This window comes from Eumetopias jubatus, unplaced genomic scaffold (genome assembly GCF_037043125.1).
Source record: "Eumetopias jubatus isolate StellerSeaLion01/CBP00866 unplaced genomic scaffold, mEumJub1_p1.0 scaffold_11, whole genome shotgun sequence".
Classification (NCBI taxonomy): Eukaryota; Metazoa; Chordata; class Mammalia; order Carnivora; family Otariidae; genus Eumetopias; species Eumetopias jubatus.
This window is the reverse complement of record NW_028274817.1, coordinates 87,594,927-87,616,466: the sequence shown is the minus strand read 5'-3', so window position 1 is coordinate 87,616,466 and position 21,540 is coordinate 87,594,927. Positions and strand designations below refer to the sequence as shown.

At 42.9% G+C, this 21,540-nt stretch overlaps 1 long non-coding RNA gene across 2 annotated transcripts in view; it reads right to left on the bottom strand.

Annotated features, from left to right (window-relative positions):
* The window catches only part of LOC114216824 (uncharacterized), a 65,294-nt gene extending 46,963 nt beyond the window's left edge, over positions 1–18,331 (bottom strand). For both annotated transcript variants that reach the window (XR_003610842.2, XR_015769521.1), the window contains exons 1-2: positions 18,201–18,331; positions 17,884–18,051 (exon numbers count right to left, since the gene is read on the bottom strand). This is a non-coding gene — a long non-coding RNA (uncharacterized LOC114216824). The remainder of the gene's footprint in view (positions 1–17,883; positions 18,052–18,200) is intronic.
* Between the last annotated feature and the right edge of the window lie 3,209 nt (positions 18,332–21,540).

Here is a 21,540-nt window from a genome sequence, read left to right as displayed (position 1 = left end):
CTCAATGAAGTGCCCGGCACCTGTACTAACACACTTTGAAAAATAAACCAGGGGAGGCGGGGGGGGGGGGGGGGGGGGGTCTGACTGGCTCAGTCGGCAGAGCATGGGACTCTTGATCTCGGGATTGTAGGTTCGAGCCCCACGTTGGGCGTAGAGATTACTTAAAAGTAAAATCTGAAAAAAAATAAACGAAACAAAAAACAGTGAGAGAGTATCTCCATTTCAGGGAAATTCTTCTATTTCTTTATCCTTTGAACAATACTTGCTTCCCATCTTAGTTTTATGATACCTTTCTCTAAGATTTGTGGGTGCTTATAGGATCAAGCTATTTGTAAAAGAGCCTATTTTCCTACCAGAGTGTAGGCTAGCGATAGCACTGTCTCAGAGTGCATGTTCCTATATAACCCCTTGCGGTACAGAAGAGTCCCGGGGGTTCGGGAAGGCTCTCCTAAACGCCCTAAGCAAGATCTACTCTGGTGAAATGAAAAACTTCGAGACAACCGAACAGGGAATGGCAGGGGAGGGAAGAGAACAGAAGAAAGAAAAGAAGAAAAGGAACATCCATATATGACAATTTCTTTTGCTTGTGAAGGTTACAAAATGAACTATAATGTGATCAAAGGAAGCCTCGTCTAAAAACCACAGGGGGTCTACCAGAAGTAGTACTGGGCTTCAATTATTATGAGGTGTATGGTAGTACGTGGATTTTTTTAAATTATTGGCTTGGGTAAATGGCTCATACCACAAAGGAAAAGGGAAGACAGCTAACCGATCCATGTGAAGATTTGGAGGGGCTAATAAAAACGGTTTGAAACGATGGAGGGCTCCGTGTATATATCACGCCTGTTGGTATTATCTGATCACCTACTGGCTACAATACCCACAAGACATTCACCAAGAGCAACAGGATGACAACCTGGATTCTTCTTGTGTAACAAAGAGAAAACAGGAAAGCTAATTGACATTTATAAAGACTGTCCCGATATGTGCCAAATAAAGGAAAAGGGCAGAACTGGCTATTTTTAAACTTCTAGAGAATGGAAGAAAGCCAGCAGTAAAGTATCAAGCATTTGCTCCCACAGTGATCGCCACCCAGTGGATGTGTGACCAGTTCAACTGGTCATAAGGAAACCAAAAGTGTTTCGGTGGCAATAACTCAGTACTGACCAAGGGCCCTGAAAAGCCGTGGCGACAGCAATCTTTCTCCCCTTCTTCCCTCCTTATTAGTCGAAGCTGGACTAGGTCCTCGCTCACAGCGAAAGGTTTTTGCCAATACAGGGATGGTTCTGTCGAGCATATGTCAGTGCTTAGAGAAACACAACCCATCTAATTAAAATGAGCCAGATTCAAAACATAACGAAGACAAAAATATCCAAAGCTGAAGCTCGCTGCTTACAAGGGGAGATGGATTTGTGAGATCATCACAGAAGTCCTCTAGAACATAAAGAGGAAGAGGGATAGTGAAGAGGGAGGGCCATGGAAAATGACAAAGGGCAAAGGGGTGGAAGGGGAGCCCAACACCCAGCCACCACACACAGGTACTCGCCAACGAGAGACCAGCTTCACGGGTGGTCCTGGGAACTAGGTGGAAGAGGAAGGCGATCAGATGGAGAGAACCGGAAGTTGGGAGGGGAAGGATACAGGAGGAGTCCCTCTCAGAAGTTAAAAAAAAAAAAAAAAAAGTTAAGAGAAGGTGAGCATCCGGAGAAAGGGAAGATTATTCACAGGCCTGAGCAAAGGCAAGAAATGAAGGAAGGAAGTCTCTCTTCCTGTGCAGGGTTGGGGGGAGACGCAGAGGCAAGCTTTATCGCTAGGTTGAAAGGGTAAATAACAGAAACACAACTGCTGTTTATATTAATGGTAACACGGGAAATCTGGTTCCTCTTTCTAGGAGCGGAGAAAGGGGTCAGGAGAGGTAGTTCGCACTGAAGGATAATATAACCTTGAAAGGACTGGCTAAAGAGGGTAAGAGAATATGTGTGTATGTGGGGGGGTAATCTGGGGAGTGTGAATGGCAAGGTACCGTGGTAGCGATTTTCAGTCAAAAAGGAATAGCAAGGGAACAGCATTCCCAGAAGATGGCCAGGAAGAAGCAGCTCCGAAATGATGGGGGAACCCTCGACTTCTAATGAGAACACACTAGATGTAAGCAGGCAAGCCTAGAAGAGCCGTGAACCCCAGAGCCTGATGAGCAATCCAAACCACAAGCCTGAGCTTTCCTGGCACACCCGGCCTGTGGGGTGCTCACACATCCTATGGAGACGTGACGGGCCAGGAACGATGCCAACTCACCCAAGTCCCGAGTCACCGGGTCCGCGTCCCAACTCAATGCCCCTTACCCCCCATTTCATTCTCCCGCTTCCCATTCCTAGCTGGCAGGCAACAGCATTGAAACTATTCAAATTTCTCACTGACAATTACTGTTCGTTCTGACACTCTCTCTCTTTTAAGTCCTATGCTGATTATTCAACTTTCTGTGGTCTGGGGAACAAACTGTAAAAAAAAAAAAAAAAAAAAAGTCCAATGATAATTCTTGCTGAGAGGTCAAAGTCATCCTACAGCTGCAGTGACTCACAGTTAACACAAGCCCCATGTCCACCAGAGAGCTGGTGTGTCCATCACTTTTCTTTCCTAAATGCCCCTATGGAAGCCAGGATGGAATAAATGGAGGTACTTCAAAGGGCAGAATCTAGACGATTTGGTGAAAAAAAAGACAGAGCGAGAAATTCCTTCCACTGACTTTCATCCTTAGGCAAAACCTTATGATCTCTGTGCCTTCCTATGATTATATCTCCTGATTTTCCAAGGTTAAAAGAAACCTGAAGGAGCTTTAAAACCATGAATAAAAAGTTTAGAAACTGGAACTCTTGCGACCCAGTCAAGAAAACAAATCATGTTTTGTATTCGATGTGCCAGGAGGGACAGACCGAAAACTCGTCGGAAAATTGTCATTTTACCAACGTATCAAATAACAAGTTACCAAACGGCATTTTCCAAAGTGTGTTCAACTTTGGAGTATTAAACTGAGAGATGATTACACACACACACACACACACACACACACACACACACACACACACACCCCAATTCTTTGAATCTGTTAAATTTGGGAAATGTTGTAGATGTACCATATGCTCCTCTCAAAGTTTCCATACAACCATATAAAGTTCTGAGGAGTCCTGCAGGAAAGAAACCTATTTAATGTTGTTCAACCCAGCTTTTCCTGAACTTATTCTCAACCACCGTTTTCCCCTTTCTCCTGAAAACATGTTTTGTGAAACGCCATCCTAGAGAGTACAAAAGGCTACAATGGTCCCCATATCGTTTATCACCGAAGCTGGGGAGAAGTCTGGTTGGCAACAGACCCAGCACAAAGGAAGAGGGATACTGAAGAGAGGGCCACTGGATGTGACAAGGAGCAAAGAGAAATAAATGGCAGTCAACACAGCCAAGGAGGAAAAAGGGGCCAAGCAGAGACGGGCCAACCTTGTTGGCTGAGTAAACCCAAATGGCACCTGCCTTCAGCTGTTTTGTGTCCTTTCAAAGCCACCAATTTCAATCACCGGGAGCCCAACTACGGACTGTTTAAGGAAGAGTTTAAAATAAATTCATTTATTATGAACATGACAATCTTGATGGAAGTCATGATGTAACCAGTGGAATGAAGCACTCCCGACTTACCTGTTTGTTCTACAAAGCCGCTCGCTCACTATTGTGCCAACAGTAAGCCGGCCCAATAAGGAAATCAATCACGTACATAGTAAATATGAACCCCCGCTGTGTATATGGCGTTTACGAGCTCCCACGGCTCTTTCACCATATGGGCCTTTGACCCTTACGACAATCTCGTGTAGCCTGCAGTTATGTTACTACCCACTTACAGATGGGGAAACAGGATTAAAAATCATGCCATGAACAGTTGATATACAAATAGAGGGGACTCGTGACTGCCTGACAAATCGATGGGTAAAGAATCCTGGCCAAATATTCAATGACAGGAATTTGGGGAAGCAGCAAGGTACAGTAGGAAGAACGGTGACGGCTGCCCAAAAAGTTGGGGACTCTGTGATCCAGCGAACAGCCTGGTTTCTCTGGGTCTCGGCGTGTTCCCCCAAGCAAATGGGAATACTGAGCCTACCCATAATGGGATTATTGAGATGATCACACAAAATGAGGTTTATGAAAGGGCTTTTACCAATTTCCACGTGCTCTGCGGATAGATTTACTTCTCTAACAATGGTAGAATCTGAAGGTGGGGGTTTCATGTCTATCTTTGCAATCTGAACCCCGCTTCAGATGCCTTAGGCCTCCCTCATCATCTGGTGAGTGCTACAGTAGTTGTATTTGAGGACAGATGCTTATTATAAACCTGGGCAGGCAGCTGACCCCACAGTGCTGGACAAGATCCGTCTTGAACCACTTGTTTCAGTGCCTTGGAAATACGAGGAACTAAAGCTTTCACATTTATTACGTTCAGCTTAACTTTGGTTTCTCATCTGTACTAGAAGGTTCTATTTCTATCCCCAAACCACTAAAACTGCATCAGCTTTTTTTCCCCTCTAAGAGATGCTAAGTCTTTATTTTTTTCAAATAATGGCATTATTAATGCTCCATCTACCATCACAGTGATTGCTTTTTTTTTTAGTTTTTCTTAATTGAGGAATAACTAACACACAATCACCTGCACCATGTTGAAAGTATACAATTTGACTAAGTTTTGACATATGCATACAGCTGTGAAACCATCACCACAAACAAGATAGTGAGATTATCCACCAGCCCCAAAGTTCCCCTGTGCCCTTTTGTAATCCCTCCCACTGGCTACCCTACCTCTCCCACCCCAAGCAACCAGGGATCTGCTTTCTGTCATTCTAAATAAATGTCTTTCCATGTCCATGTTCTAGAATTCTATATAAATTCAATCATACAGTATGTACTTCTTTCCTGTCTGGCTTCTTTCACTTAGGGTGGGGGGTCCTCCATGCTGACTATATGAATAGCTCACTTCTTTTTTTTTTTTTTTTTAAGATTTTATTTATTTATCTGACAGAGAGAGAGAGACAGTGAGAGCAGAAACACAGGCAGGGGGAGTGGGAGAGGGAGAAGCAGGCTTCCCGCGGAGCGGGGAGCCCGATGTGGGACTCGATCCCAGGACCCTGGGATCATGACCTGAGCCGAAGGCAGACGCTTAACGACTGAGCCACCCAGGCGCCCCAGCTCACTTCTTTTTATTCTTCAGTAGTATCCAGACAGATACACCACAGTTTGTTGATCTATTCACCTGTTGATGGACATTACAGCTGCTTCCAGTTTTTAGCTATTACTTATAAAACAGCTGTAAACACAGCACGTAGACATAGGCCTTCTTTTCTGTAGGAGGGGAATATCTGGAACCTACGGTTGGTGTATGTTTAACAATGGAAGACATGGCCAGGCGTCTTCCAAAATGTGCCATTTTACATTTCTACCTAAATGTATTAAAAGTGTTCTAGATCATCCACAAATTCGCCAACACTTGGTATGATCAGCCTTTTTCACGGCAGCCATTCAATTAGGTGTGTCATGGTATATCCTTGGTGTCTCAGTTTGCATTTGCTTAATGACTACTGATGGTGAACATCATTTCACGTGCTTATATGTCATCTGTGTTCTTTGGGGAAGTGCCTGTTCAAACCATCTGTCCATTTTTTCTAGGTTGTTTCCTTATTATTGAAAACTCCATCGGTTTTCACAGATGGCGCAAAACAGGTAATGAAGAACTCAATCAAAATTTTACATAATTCATGGTACCCAAGAGGATAACAGAATCTACCAGTGCAGAACTAAAATATTCTCCAAATGTTATGACAAACTTGAAATTCTTTTAAAGCGTGAAAAGGACTGAATTCTTTTTATTGGTATTGCATTTAACTCTACGTAGCTTCAGAACTCAATCAGTAAACAAAATGATCGTATTTTCACATACTCCAGTGGTACCTAAGCCATCTTAGTTCTTCCTCAGCGCATGAGCTAAAACCACCAAAGTGGCTGTCCTGAAACCACATTTCACACTTTGTGCTCATTTCTAATCCCTTAAGATTCCATTTTACAAAAATAATTTCTTATGTCAAACTTGTGCCCACATTCAAAAAGTGACGAAGGCCAAACCTCTAGCTCTCTGTTCGTGCAATCAGTTGCAGCTAAAATGTGATTTGCAAGCATGAAGATGAAGTCTCCTTTAAGATCTACAGAGTAGGCTAGATTGAGGGCAGCTATGGGCTTTCCTTTGAGGAAAAGCAGGCCTGGTTCTGCTGTGCAGGGCCATCGGTTCTCAGCTCAATTGTTACAGTTGATGTGGGTTTCCTTTTAGATGCCTGGAAAATGACTCTGCTGACCACATCCACATTCTGAAATACTTTTTGAGAACTTGTAACCAAACTGCAGGAACTGACTCATTTTGCAGTGCCCAGCCACCACACAGTCGTTCCAGAATAGACTCCAAGTCAAAGGCAGAAATATCAAGGTTTTAGAACACAGGCAGCAAATTGTCTATTTATATGGGGGAAGCAGAGGGGGAAATCCCGGGGTGCATGGGGTAAAACGGCTCAGGCCCCAGGAGACCATCAGACGTGACCAGCCTTAGACAAAGGACCAAAGAGAACATGCCACTTCATGGGTAACACACGCATCTCCCACCACAAAGCTACAAGTCAGAGACTGGCGGAAAAGGGACCTTAATACCAAGCTCTCTCCATTTCACCTAGAAAGCAGATTCAGTTGAGAGATGTACGCAGGAGAATGTGGGGGAGATGGGGACTTGGAATCCCATTCGTGAATTCCTTGCTCAATCAGGAACATGCCCCTCATTTCTCAGGAGCTAAGCAGGAATGGACCCCAGGTTGGGGATGCCCGAAAGAAGTAAGGCAAGGAAGGGCCCAAGGCCACCTGGACTTAGGACCAGAAATTTGTGGGTCCCCTGGGGCTCTCTGACATCCTTCCTTATCAGTGCACCTCTACACCTTTCTCTCTCAGCTCCCCATCCAGCTCATCCAAGGGGGCTGGCTTCCACATGAAGAGCCAACTCTCCACTCCCTTCACCCACTACAGAGTTCCTACCTCAGCGGGAGGGTGGAAAGGAGCAAACACCAAACACTCTATGTTCCCCAATTACTAATTTCTCCAACCCACAAGTGAAACTCTCATTCTCTCAGTCAGAAAAGTTTCAGCCAGAGGCAGTGAGGAAATCCGGTCCAGTTGAACTCAACTATAAATGACAAAACCAGTAACCCTTTCCTGCAGGTGGGTCCTTGGCTCAAAGAATACAAGTGCTAACCCAAATGCATAACTAACTAGCGGAAAGTCGGGCTAGATGAGAAGAGTTCAGGGATTAAGTCTCAGGTGGTGTGAAGGAAAGATAAACCTGGACAATCACCACAAAGAGCTATCAAGCCCCTGCGAACCTTTCTGTGTTGTCAGACCCAGTTGCGTGGTCCGATGTCGATGCAACAACGTGTACATACATTTGGTGTCTATTCTCCTTGAGGCCACATCAGTTACCAGGAAAAGTCCCAGATGACAGAAATCCTACATACCTTACACCAGAAGGAGGATGTTTACTATCAGGTGATGACAGACCAGGGGCTGCAATCCATTTACAGCATTCAACTCTATCTTTAAGAGATTGCAAAAAATGTCTTTAACACAGTTTTTCAGAAGAGAAAAAGTTGATACAATTCCGCTCCTCCCAATGGGGCAAGTGCTTCGACTTTCCCATGCTCCCTTTCTGCCTCCAACAGTAACACGAGTGCTGCGTAACATAGGTGTTTAACCTGGATTGAACAAGTTTTCGTACAGAATTATGAGGAAATCTATCAATTCGCTGAACATAAACCTGGAGGCTACAAGAAAGAAAACATGGCATATTTAACACAGAAGTACTCGAAAACCATGGCAGTTCCAAATTCTAAACTGTTTCACTTGAGCTTAAAATGGGCAAAGACAAGCCCCACGGGGAGTGAATTTTTGGCGAGCCTAAAGGGAATAGCAACATCCCAATGCTGGTCACCTGAGGACCCTACACCTCTGAGGAATAACGGTGACAGGAAGAAGTACCCACTTCTGGCTCCTTCACTGGGGTAAGGAGTTGATAGCTCAACTTTCTCTCGCTCTACCAAGGCTTTTGTATTCTCATTTAAATGACAAAAGTAGCTTTTTACCAAAAGAGAGCCCTAAGTGACTTGTACACGCTTCAGTGATGAGGTACCGTGGGCTGGACTCTCTAGGATCCCTACATAAACCGCCCATACTCTCGGAACGCCATCTTCCTTCTCTCTAGTTCTCGTCTCCTAACCTCTTAGCAGCTTCTCTGGCCAACAGGGCCCTACGACATCGGACATTCACTACCTCCTAGACCTCGTCTGCTACCTTCCCCCTGGCTTGCTGTTCCACACTGGCCTCCTTTCTAACCCCTGGACATACCAAGCTTGCTCCTCCCAGCTCCACTGCAGTGGTTTTGTTTTCTCTGCCTAGAACCTTCTTCCTCCACATACCCATGGATAAGCCTCTGAGCCATTATCACAACATCGGAGAGGCCTTTCCAGAGAGCCCTGGATAAAGCTGTTCTTCCCCGGACTCCCGGATACTCATCTGTCTCACCTGGTTTTCTTTTTCTTCCTAGGTGCCTCCCAACAGCCAGCATACACCTCCTTGCTCGACCTCTGTCAGCCTCCCCTCTTCGGCCCACGCGCGGGCAGCGACCTTGTTCATGGTTGTATTCTCAGACCGAAAACACCACCTAGCATGTGGTAGGTGTACACCACATTTTTGTAAGATGAACATTCCCCACATGATGCTTTCTTTTGCCAATTGTTCCCACTACAAGCTTCTAAAGTCTAGTTGGCACCTGGGCCGATTTTTGTTGATACCTAACCAAACACCCCATACTTCAAGGGCCAGGTGGACGGGAGCTGCGGGAGCGTGATCATTTCCCCAAACATTGGGAGAGATCATGCAGGGCTGGGGGAGGGAGGGGAGAAAGAACACTTTTATTCTCTCCCTGCGATCCATGGGTAGTAGATAAGGGAGGGTTTTATGGAGCAGGGATGTCAAACAGGATGGAGAAAAACGGTAGAATCTACTGTCTTACCTAGCTTGTCCCAGACAGTCCTTATCTGATCTTGCTCAGAGAGAAGAGCCCTGAGATAATGAGCCATCCTTTCAGACTCTGAGTAATTTTGCTCTTGCATCTACCTTAATGGTTCCCTCCAATGTACCATATAGACCTCCTACTGATGCAGAACCTCACAGTTCGTCCTGAAACATAGAAAGTGCTTTCATTGACTAGGCTGCTGTGGTCAACCCTGTACCAGAAAACACACCAAGTTTGCACCGTGACAAAGAACTGAAATGGCCGCTTAGGGGTTTTTCAAAACCGATGGCAAAGGACCTCCTTCCCTATCTATCCTCGTCGCCCCAAGAGAGAAGGTAGCCCTCATTTTTCACATCTCTACTTACAGATATCTTCAGAAACTCGCGATCAATTTAATTGAGTGCAGAGCAGGACTTTTTCCTCCAATTTAGTTTAAATTCTACTTAAAAAAATTTTTTTCCAAGACCTCGTTGTGGACGCCTTTGCCATCTCTTAATGGGCTCCAAACAGGGAAAGGAGTTGAAAGCTCAGGAGTTCTTAAGACTGTATTTCCTGCCACATTCCCTACCAGGGCCCTCCTTCCACCACCATCAAAAAAGAAAGAAAGAAAGACCATTTCTCTGCATTATTTTCTTGTCACGAGCCTTTTCTTCTCCTGATTTTAAAAAAGAAGCCCGGCTGCCAAAGGAAGATGCTTAAAGACTTTTATGAATGTCGGCCTGTGAAATGCGCCTTGTCACAAAAATGGCAAAGGATCAAATAAAAGATGGAGTCGCTGAGGGGAAAGGAACAAAGAGTGGGCTGCCTTCCCCTAATGGACCCTCACCCGGTCCTTTCTTCCATCTGTCTGCAGGTAGGAGTTGAATCAGTTGTGTGAGAATATGGATAATGGAAGCAAGGAGGGAGGGAGACAGGAAGGGAGGGAGGGAGGGGGACAGGGAGGGAGGGAGGGAGGAAGGAAGGTTGGTTCCGTTAGTATATCCTCCCATGAGCAGGCTCAGTCCAAGGCCAGGAGAGGTTTTAAAGAGATTTCTAGGGGCACCTGGGTGGCTCAGCGTGTTGGGCATCTGCTTTTGGCTCAGGTCATGATCTCAGCGTCCTGGAATTGAGCCCTGCACTGGGCTCCCTACTCAGCAGGGAGTTTGCTTCTCCCTCTCCCTCCCCCCATCATGCTCTCTCTTGCTCTCTCTGTCAAATAAATAAAATCTTAAAAAAGAGAGAGATTTCTCAGCACCCTGAATCCGTGGGCTAGGCTAGCCCCCTCTCACCTTCCAAGTCAAATTCTCAGCCCACATTTGAGAGAAGAGGAAATTCTCAATGTGAAACCCCTTTCCCATATTCTGAAAATCAACTCCTCATCCAAATGTAGGCTTTTATATGCACATAGATGGCTTCCTGCAATTCTTGACTTTGCAGTTTTGCCCTTCCAGATAGCACCCAGAACTAGATGGAGATAAAGAAGAAAAACCTTAGTCATTACAGACTCTTACTCATTTTACCTTTCTATGGATTAATTCTATACCAGATAAAGAATCTCCAGAAAGGCTAATGAAAGTGCATCCCTGCGAACCAAATGCTCACATACTTCTCCCTTCCACCCCCACTTTCAAGTGAAAACATTTGAGAAAAAAATAGGGGAAGTTACATGAGTAAATCTGTTAGTGCATGAGATCAAATGAAAACAAGGAATTCCCCTCCTGGACTTTAGTGGCCTAATTTAAACTCATAAAACACAAATGACTAAAATTGCTCCCGTTGATTCGTGAAATAAGAAGCAGAAAAAGTCAACTGTGTATTTCAATATTGAGAGGGCCAGGCCTGGAAGACGTGACACTTTGCAGAATAGAAATGAGAAGACCATTTCTGAGACTTTCAGGTTCAGTCAACTTTTATTCTGCTTTTCTGCCAGTTGTTCTTAACCATCTTATACTGGCAAGAGCCCATTTGGATTCAGATTCTGGGTCCACAGCTTATCAGGGGAATGAATGGCCCTAAACATGTCCCTTAGCCCTGTGCCTCAGTGTCCTCATCTACGAAACGGGCATACTCATTGCACCAGTGGGTTGTCCAGAGGATTAAACAGGAAAATGCAGGCAGAGCGCTCGCAAGAGTGACTACCTAGAACATGGTGGCAAAGTGGGCGGTAAATGGAGGCCACCATCGCCATCACTGTTTTCCTTCATCTGATGCGAAACAGAGAGAGACCTAGAACTTAGAACGGGACCACAGGCTTTGAGACTAAAAACGGAAGTCTGTTCCCAAAAGGACATGGGAAGGGAACTCAAGTGTGTTAAGCACCACTATTCCGGCAACCACAGCATGTGCCTTACTCGTGTTCTCTCATTTCACGCAACAGTCCTATGAGCTAGTTCGGACTGACACTCCACTTACTCTAGGGCCTAGGGAAATAAATGGAGTAGTTTACTCGACCAGCAAGGGGCAAGGATGAGCTTGGGGCACAGGTCTACTTGCTTCCAAAGCCTGGGTCTCTCGGGGAGCAAACACTTCAATGGGTGCTGTGAACAGGTACCTTCTTGGGGGTCACTGTAACCACTGTCACATACTTGATACTCGCTAGAAAATGCCTGGAAGTTTGGAGATTTTGTTCCCAAGTAATCAGAACTTTGAAAACACCCTGGAAGGTTTCACTGGGCCTGTACAAACTCAGCTCAGTTTCTCTCATTTTTAAGAACTTCAGTCTCACTTTTTATAGATGTCACACAAACCCTAACTGACAGAAATCGACGGGCTTTCATTTAAAAAGTCTTTATCCATCTGCTTTTGGGAGAGGTGGGAAAACTAAAGCATTCCTCCAAGGCCACCATCAGCAATGGGCTTTTAGTAGAATAGGTTACTTAAGGAGAATCAAAGTCTTCCAAGGCAGGAAAGGAAGATCCTTTAAGATAAAACCTTACCTTGCTTTTCATAATCAATGATTCCAAACCTTCTACCTTCAAGTAAGCAGTTAAACTTCGTTTTTAAGTAAGGTATTACTTTATTAGGTTGACCACACAAGAAACTATTTTGCTATTAAAATATAACAAAGAAGAACAACATGCCCCAAATGTTATACTGACTTACAAAAGTACTTTATATGCATCTAATCCGTTCCCTTAAGAACTAAAGAAAGAAAATCAACTATGTAAGCACTCTAATGATCTAGTTACATGACCGCATTATTTAGTTAATAATATATATGTATTTTTCATTTTATGTTTTAGATTGTCCCAAATACTCTGGAATGCATAAACCAGTGCAATATAGGATTGAAAGGCAATAGGTTACAGTTGAGAACTTAGGAACTTGAGCTAGGAAATGTCCAAGATTAGATCACTTACATTCTTTAATGTTAATATTTTAGAATTGTTTTATATTGGTTTTCTTTCCCCTTAATTTTTCCCTCCCCACAAAAAACCAGTACCAGGTAGGTGGGTTTAGCATGTTAACCCATGGAAATGAGGGTTTCCATGTTTTCACTGGAATCAATATTTGGTATAGTTCCCCAGCTCCCTATCTAAATTGAAGGCAGTTCACAAAATATGAAAGTATTTTACTTTGCATATCCTCCTTAGTAATTTAAAATATTCTCGATTTAAAAAATACTCAATGATTATATTCAAATTTGGCTAGTTTCCTCTCCTGAATGAAGACATCAGTTCTCCAAATACTGATTGCACAATCAAAACTGTTTGTTTAAGAAATTCTCATGGTTGTGAATATAAAAATGGTAACTAGTAAGTAAGAAAAACCCAATGGGCAGAAAAACTTTCATTATTGATAGCGGTCTGAGATTGATGGGAGGGGAATAAGTTTGAAGATGGAGATCAAAGAGAAATAAATCAAGGATCCTTAAGTGAGTTCAAAAAATAACATGTCTGCTAGTAACTGACTGAAATGGCAAACGAATACATAAGTAATACATCAGACCGAGATAAGTGCGAAGAAAAATCAAGCAGAGTAGAGGAATAGCAAATTTGGGAAGTAGAATGGGAAGGCTGCTGTCTGCTTGGCATCAATGAAATTTTTTAGCCCTAGAAATACGTAGTTATTAGACGCCTTATATACTTTTTTGACAAGTGCTGTTAAAAGTAGCCTTTTGTGCATTCAGAGTCGTGCAGCTCAAGTCCCACAGGCTGTCTGAATTCCCCCAAGGGGCCCCTGCTTTGTCCCAGGGTGGCTCCCACGCCAGGGAGCTCACTCCCTTCACGATGACCCAGGCCCTCAGCAGAGCCCAGACCTCCTGCTGGGTTAGGGGCCCAGAAAATGGTCTAAGAGAAAGACTTTCCTGCCTGCCACTCAAGATCGTTTCCTTGGGACTGAGCAAAGAGTGGTTTCGTGTATCTTAATTTTTCAAGGTAAAGAAGTCAGGCTGACTGCTGATGGAGATCAACGCTGGGAAGCCTGAAAAGAGATAAATATAGCCTCTCAGACCCCCAGATCTCCCACACTCCCACCCAGGAGAACTTGATGTAGGCATTCCACAGCAGGCCCCTGATGTCCTCAGTTTCTGCTGACACCAGGGCACAGGGTGACTAGGAATCAGGTGAATAGCCGACCAGCCCCTCTGACTCAGTTGAGAGTCCCAGGGCCCCGTCTCCAGGCGTCTCTCGTACCTGCAGTGGGCTCATTAAGAGCAGACTGCAATGAGCCTGCTTGCTTTCAACCCTGGGCTCCTACTACACTTCCTGGCTGTGTCACTCTGGGCAAGCTGCTTCACCATTCTGTGCATCAGTTTCCCCATGTCAAATGGGGATGACGATCACATTGGCGATACTCAGTTTTTGTGAGGCTTAAATAAGTTGATATATGTAAAGCATTTTATACCCGTGTGCCAGGCACTGCTCTAAAGGCCAGTGATTCATTTACAGCGGTGCCTGGCATAGAATATGAACCCCAGGTGTATCAGTAATTAGAGGTCCACAAACCCTTATCTGACAATCTGGTGATTATGATAATGATATGATAAAAGATGACGGGGTGACTATTCTACCTATAAAGAACTCCGGGGGGGGGGGGGGTGTCCTGGTACAGCACTCCGTAATCAAACGCATTACTACTTCTACAGTAAAACATACAAACATTGGTACTAAGTGGCATAAATAAAGACTCTAACTAGCCTGCATTACTATTTCTACAGTAAAACATAACAAACATTGGTACTAAGTGGGATAAATAAAGACTATAGCCTTCCATTGGTTCAGGTCAGGGTTTACTACCAAGCTTTTCACATGACGATCGTTTGATTTTCAGAGCTTTCTGGATTTCAGAAGAGATGTTGGACCTATATATATTAAGCAAGGGGCAAAACCCATTGAAGTCTTCTCTTCCTTTCTGACTTCCGGACGTGGTTAATGACCAAATAAATAGTCAAAACCACTTAGGAGTGGAAAATAGGAAGCCCTTCAGGCATGGAAAATTCATGACTGCATAATTAATCTAATGCCAAATATGATATAAACAACCCCTTCCTCCCCCTCCCCAAATACAGTGCACCATAAGATACTCAGTCAACCAAGCCATTTCTACAAACAGGTCGCAAGTAATCTTGAAGGGTTTTCAAAAGCACTTTTTGAATATAGGAGAAAATCCTTATGTTTTACCACAATTTTCACAGTACGACCTTATCTTTCCCACAGGAAACAGACAAGCTATGAAATGACAAATACTTGACTTAAAAACGTGTACCTTCAAAGCAAACCATATCCTCTGCAACCAGCCTAGGGGAGATGAGCCAAAGTTATGCCCAAGTGGTGAAGTCTCCTGCTACCAAAGGAATGTTGCTCCACGTTGCATTTTAAGGAAAGATCTGCAGCTCTTGAAGAGCTGCACAGTAACTGGTTCAAGATGTTGTCACTGCTGGTCAGCACTGGATAAAGGATTTGCACAAACCCATGGAAGCCGACTTCTCCCGCCTCTTTATTACCCCCATATGTGGTTATTTATCTTGCCCAACTTTTCTGACCCCTTTCCATTTATTTTATACTGAAGTATCGCTTTGTTCACACCCTGTGTTTACCACTCCCATGGTGATCTGTACACAAAGGCAAGTCAGGAAGACATGAAATGAACGGAGATACTTATGTTGCTTTATGGTTTTTTTCCCCTTCTCATTATCCTCCTACTCAATGAGACTGTAGTGGGAGGTCTGAATGACATTTCCAAACCGAGAACTTAAAGCTACATTTCAACACCCAACTCCTCAGTTGTCATAGGAACAACACTAGGAGGCTTATCTAGGTTCTAACAAACAGCCACTTGTTTCGCGAGCAATTAAAGCTCCCCCCTCCCCGTCGAATATATACACACAGCCATATACCCCATATACCTACCTCCCCAAAATGTAATTGGACAAAACCGTACACCACACCGAAAACTTAAGAAACAAGCCCAAAGGGAACGTGTTTGGATCCCTGAATATGCAAATAGCAAATACTATTCTCAAGACATTATTTTAACTAGAATCCCTTCAGTCTGTAGCTCCACATGCCCACAAAGACATGTGCCTACCATCAATATCTTTTCCGAGTATACAAAAATATTAATAACTCTCAGTAACCCCAAGTGGGGAATTCAGGGCAATGGTATTTATTGTACATGTATTTCTAACAATTAAGAAACTGATAACAAAAGAGCACACAGAATTAAAAACATGAGGATTTCTAAAGGAATTCTTCTGGGAGCTACTTTCTGGCATTTATGGTTTCAACCTGCTTCTATTATATTTTTGTCATGCAAAACAATGGCTTCTAAATGGATGAGTAAAACCTAAAATTTACAGAGGCTTTTTTTCCATTAAGCATAGCAGTGTTTAGCCAGGTTATTAAATCATCACGGTTTTGCCCAAGTATTCACATGAAATTCAGAGCTGAAAGTAATTGTGAATCACTGAACACAAGCTAACAGTCGGATACAAGTTACCTGTAAATATCCTAAAGCTTTGTCACCAGTTTTCTGTCCTCCAGATTCTAAACCCCACCTATTCAGGGGCTTCAGGGAACCAAGAAGCATTTTTCCCATCCTCGGCCACACCTTAATTAAGGCAAATAACTTGTAATAGTCACACGTTTGGATCACCAATCTGATTTATTGGAGGACCTGCCCTTAACGGCTATGTTCACCTTGCTTTTTATTTATTTCTTCGAAAATAAATCCTTGGGACGCCTGGGTGGCTCAGTCGGTTAAGCGTCTGCCTTCGGCTCAGGTCATGATCCCAGGGTCCTGGGATCAAGTCCTACATCGGGCTCCTTGCTGAGCAAGGAGCCTGCTTCTCCCTCTGCCTGCCTCTGTCTCTCTCTCTCTCTCTGATAAATAAATAAACTCTAAAAAAAAAAAAAAGGAAGGAAAAAGAAAATAAATCCTTATGTGAAAGTCTTAAGAACTATTAGTCTGAAAAAATTGATCAAGAGTTCTCAAAGTGTGTAAGAAAGAAACAATTTATAGATCCTCCTAGATTCATCTCCCTACCCTCCAACTTCAGCCCACTCCAATGCCAACAGAGAGAAACTGCAACACTGCTATCCTGTTTATTATACATTTCTCCCTTTCAAGTTAAGGATTTTCAGATTTTGAAATTAACAGAATGGGAAGCAAAAGTCAGACATACAGAGTCAACTTTCAATTTGGCTTACGGTCATTAAAAAGCAAACAAAAAAACACTGTATCCTATATAACCCCAAACTTACCACTCTGTCAATAACAGTTTCAGTTATACAGAGTCACATTCATAAAGGAACATCACCAAAACTACCTATATAATCGCTAGCAGTTAAATAACATTTTTTTCCATCTGATTCTATAAGTAGACATCACATGATTGCTTCTATTGACCAATAAGAAAACTGGTCAAGATCAGGTAGCCATCTACCCTAATTATATATGTTTTATCCCGGCACAATCATTCTTAAAAAGCCAAATCAAGAAATCAGATAATATAAAATGCTTAATAGAAAACTGTGGTTTCTTACAGTTTACAAATAAGAACCTATTGTACATAACACAGGTATTCAAAGCTTTACTGTATTTTTCTGGAAATGTTCTGGAATGTAGGGGCAGCTGAGATTCAAGATTACAAAACTGAATGTTTCAGAGGAAGACAAACAGACGCGTGTCCGCCAGTAAGAACTGCTAATCACAATCTCTCGAAACATGACAGACCATTTAGAAATATCCACCCTTTTGCTGTACTAATTGTAATCAAATAGAACAATCTTAAAATTCATGACACAAACGTAAAAAAGTCTATTACCAGCTTAATCTGCCCTTCACACAGCAGTAGGAAATGTTTCCAATGCATTACTTAAACTTTCATTTTGTAGAGTTCTAACTAAAGGCTTGACATCCTTGGGTAGAGAGAGAGATAGGAGGGTGAACTGAGTAATGCCGAAAGCATCCCTTCAAATATTATACATACTATTCAGACTAAATGGACATCTATGCCCATGGAATGTCAATGCCCCAACTCTACCAAACAACCCATTTTATTGGTCTCTCCCCACTAAAAAGAAAAAGGCGGGGGGAAGCCAACTAGTTATATTACATGTATTTGTCTAAACTGGTAGAGCCCAGCTCATCTTTGTTAATAACCTGGCTTCTTCTCAGCCTTTATACTATATTCTTGGGCTACTTCTTTCTAGAATTCCTCATTCCATTTATGTGTTCTCTGGTTCAACACAGTTGTTAGGGGTCTGTGAACAATTTTACAATTCCCACATACACCATATGATATCTATTAGGGAGCGATGCCACTTTTCACTTACCAATTCTGGATAAAGCAGTATTTCCTGGTGACAGAATGCTGCTGATTCCATTCGCTAAAACTCCCTCTTCACAGCTTGATAAATCTGATTATAAAATGTCTTTGTTCCAGATCACACGAGGCGCTTTTTCCTGCGAAAGTTTTCTAAAGCGTTAACTGCATTTCATTCCTGTTACAAAACGAATAAGAACAAGGGGGAGGGGTGTAGGAGGTGGGGAAGAGGGAGTAAGTCCACACAAGTTCCTGGCAAAAAAAAAAGAAAAATTTAGCTGCATTTTTCTGAGTTTAATCAGTAAGCTATATTAAAGTGACAGTTACCAGTTCAGGGAGCCAGAGTTTGATCAAGTCAGCCACAACCAGTGTGGGTGTCTTCCACTGATGTGCGGACCCCAAGGAAGCAGTCACTTGGTCATCTATCACATGTGGCTGAATCACTGGACACCCGCCACCCACCCCCACCTCTGCCCCCGTTGAGCAGCACTCCAGGCAGGAGAGTGGCTGGACACCCGAAGCGGGACCTCTTATAGGGACCCGCCAATTAGCTGCTGACCAATCACAGGCAGCACCTACTACCTAAGTCACATGACAGGGCAGTCCCTATGACTGCAGGATTTCTGAATTACTGGGGTTACACAAAGGACACTCATTCAGGAAAAGAGAGAGAAAAAAAAAAAAAAAAGCCATAAGCCGAAACAGAAAACGCCCAGGCTGTGACAACTCCGGCTTTAAAACAGAGAACACCCGAGCTTCACACAGACAGAGAGAAAGAGCCACAACCAAGCCAGGATGGAAATCAGAAGAATGCCTGGCAAATATTAAAAATTAATCCCAAAGCAGACGCTGAGTTTACAAACCCACTTCAGCTATAAATATACTCCTCCTTCCTCTACAGCCTCCCCGACAATTTTGCATTCGAAACGGCTTTATTTTAAAAGGCTCCAGGAACCTCTCTCTACAAAACCCGGTAGGAAAATGTGTAAGAGACATAAGTCCCCTCTCTTTCCATCCCCTCAAAATACCCCTGAAGGAGATTCAAAGTTTGCCACGAAAAAGTTTCTTAATCAAAGTGCTTTTCTTTCAAAATGGGTGGGTAGCTCCGACAGAATTAAACACTGTCATGACAAATTTGCAGATTTGAATGGTAACTACCAAATCATATCTAGGTCTCCCCCCGCCCCCGTGCTCTCTGTCTCATGTAATCATTTTAGACTGCTCACATCAAGAACATTCTTACTAAGTAAATGAGCCCCCCACCCAATGAACCAGCTACCAATCTGTTTTTATTTTAACACCTCCAATTTATTTCTTAAATATTTATGTCCTAGGAAAAATTCAATTGTGAAAACCCCTACCGTTTCTTTACCACCGCCCCCCCCCAAAATGGTACTTACAAATGTTCTTTGTTTGGATCTGTCGGTTTCTCCCCTTCCCCCGACATCTGAAGCCAGAACATGGGCTCAACTTCATCCTTCAAACCTAAAGGCCCTATTTTGATCATGCAAGGCTGCAACAGCTCTTTCTCCGAGGCAAGCCCAGAACACTGTGCTGCTTGCCATTCCCAATTTATGGAAGGAAGCGTATGTCAAACAAACCAGGTGATGACTCACACAGCCTCCCCCAGCCACATTTTCCCTAGAACGGGAGGGTAGCCTAAGTGCAGCCCATTTGGCTGTGACTCAGTTTTATTAGACTGGTGATTGTAGTTAATCTGACAAGCTCACATTTTTCCTTTATAACTTGTACATTACAGGATCAGAACGCACGTTCTAAATGGGTTTCAAAAGATGGGATCCCGTAAATGAGAAAGTTGCAAGATTATTTTTAAGGTATGGCAAAGCTTTGGCTCTATTCCCAAATATTTAAAACTTCAGAGTTATCTGCTGAAAAATTTTATTACAACTGAGGCAACCAAACGTTTTGAGTTCACACGACAGCAGTCAACAGGTTTTATACCTTTAGGTCTGCGAGAGGCTTTTTACCATGGGGGACTCAGACTCAGTCTTTCTGTCCTGAGGACCCAAGTTCAAGTCCAAGTGTGGGGCCCACGTGGCAGGTTCTTCAGGAAGTGGTCGGGAGCATGAGAGCCACGTTGAGGCTTTCACTTTTGCATTTACTGCGATTCACATTCTAACCTGAGCGACTCACTCAAGCACACACGTACAATACAGCCACATCACACACAATCTCACACACACACACACACACACACACACACACACACACACACTCACACAGATCTATACAGTCCTTTAATCCCAACCTGCTACGAGCAGCACAAGAAAAAACTGAAAATCATCAACTGTCATCTGTGAAAATTCCAATTAAATAAATGGGCATGCTTAAAAGTCTTCCTCTTCAGGAAAAAGTTTACTACCACGATGGGAGTGGCATTACATGGAATAAATTGTTCCCAGGTATTACGCAGACAGGAAGAACACAGTAATAAGAAATGCAATTCCCCACACAAAAAATCTGGAAGGCTCGGCCTGAGCAGTTTCACTACAGTTATCTCTTTTCAGCATACTTCCTTTAACCTTGAGCAAAGTCAGCAACTGCCCGGACTAAGGCTTGGCATTTATTGTTGATTATGCCTTGATGGGGAACTTATTTTGTTACGATATAGAAAATACATTCTATTTCTAGAATATATAAAACTGTTCAAATATCTAATTTTCAAATTGGGAGACGAAGCCAGAGAAAGAGCACACGCACTGAGAACAGTGAAAAAGAGTTAATTCAGGAGTTGACTATTCACTTTTCAAAAGGATTCCCTGTAGGGTTTTACTGGAATAAACCCTACATTAAATTTACATATAGAATTGACTTTCAGAAATTAAACTCACACACTACAATTAAGAAGTGCATTTCCCAATTACACTTTTGAAGCCTTGGTATTTTAACTGTGGGTACATAGTTCTCGGTTATTAAAATGTATTCATACTTCAAAAGGGATGTATTAATCTAGCCACTGATTTTTTTGAGTAAAATTTTATTGGCTTAAAGAAAGTTACCTTCCTACGACACATAGAGAACATAAAATCTATAATTACATGGCTTTCAATGGAAATAAAAACAGACTATGAAAACAGAACGTTAATAAAAATCAAACACCTAAAACTTTGGCATCTAAAAGAATCTATAACATTTTAAAAGCTTGGAGCCAGACTTGCTGGGATTCGAATCCTGGCTCTACCATTCCTAGCTGTGGTACCTGGGTTAAAAATATAACATATGTAGTGCTGAAGACAGTGTTTGCCCGACAGACAGTAAACACTATATAAAGGTCAGCTTTTCTTTTTTCTTCCTAATTTTTTTTTTTTTTAAGGGCATGGAGCCCAACACAGGGCTCAAGCTCACGACCCTGAGATCAAGACCTGAGCTGAAATCAAGAGTCGGACGCTTAACTGACTGAGGCACCCCTAAAGGTTGGCTTTTCTATTATCCTTATCACCTAATCTCTACCCTTTGGCTGCTCTTTGTGCCATCACTTTATAGAGTAATATACACCTAAGTCATTCCCCAAACCACATTTCTGCACGAGAAAAATAGAGTTCTGTAACTTTTTTTTTGTTTAAAGAATCACTTGTAACCTATTTTACCAATGATGACAAACACTTCGCCAAGCCATATTTTGCTCCCAAAGTTTCAGTGGTTTAAC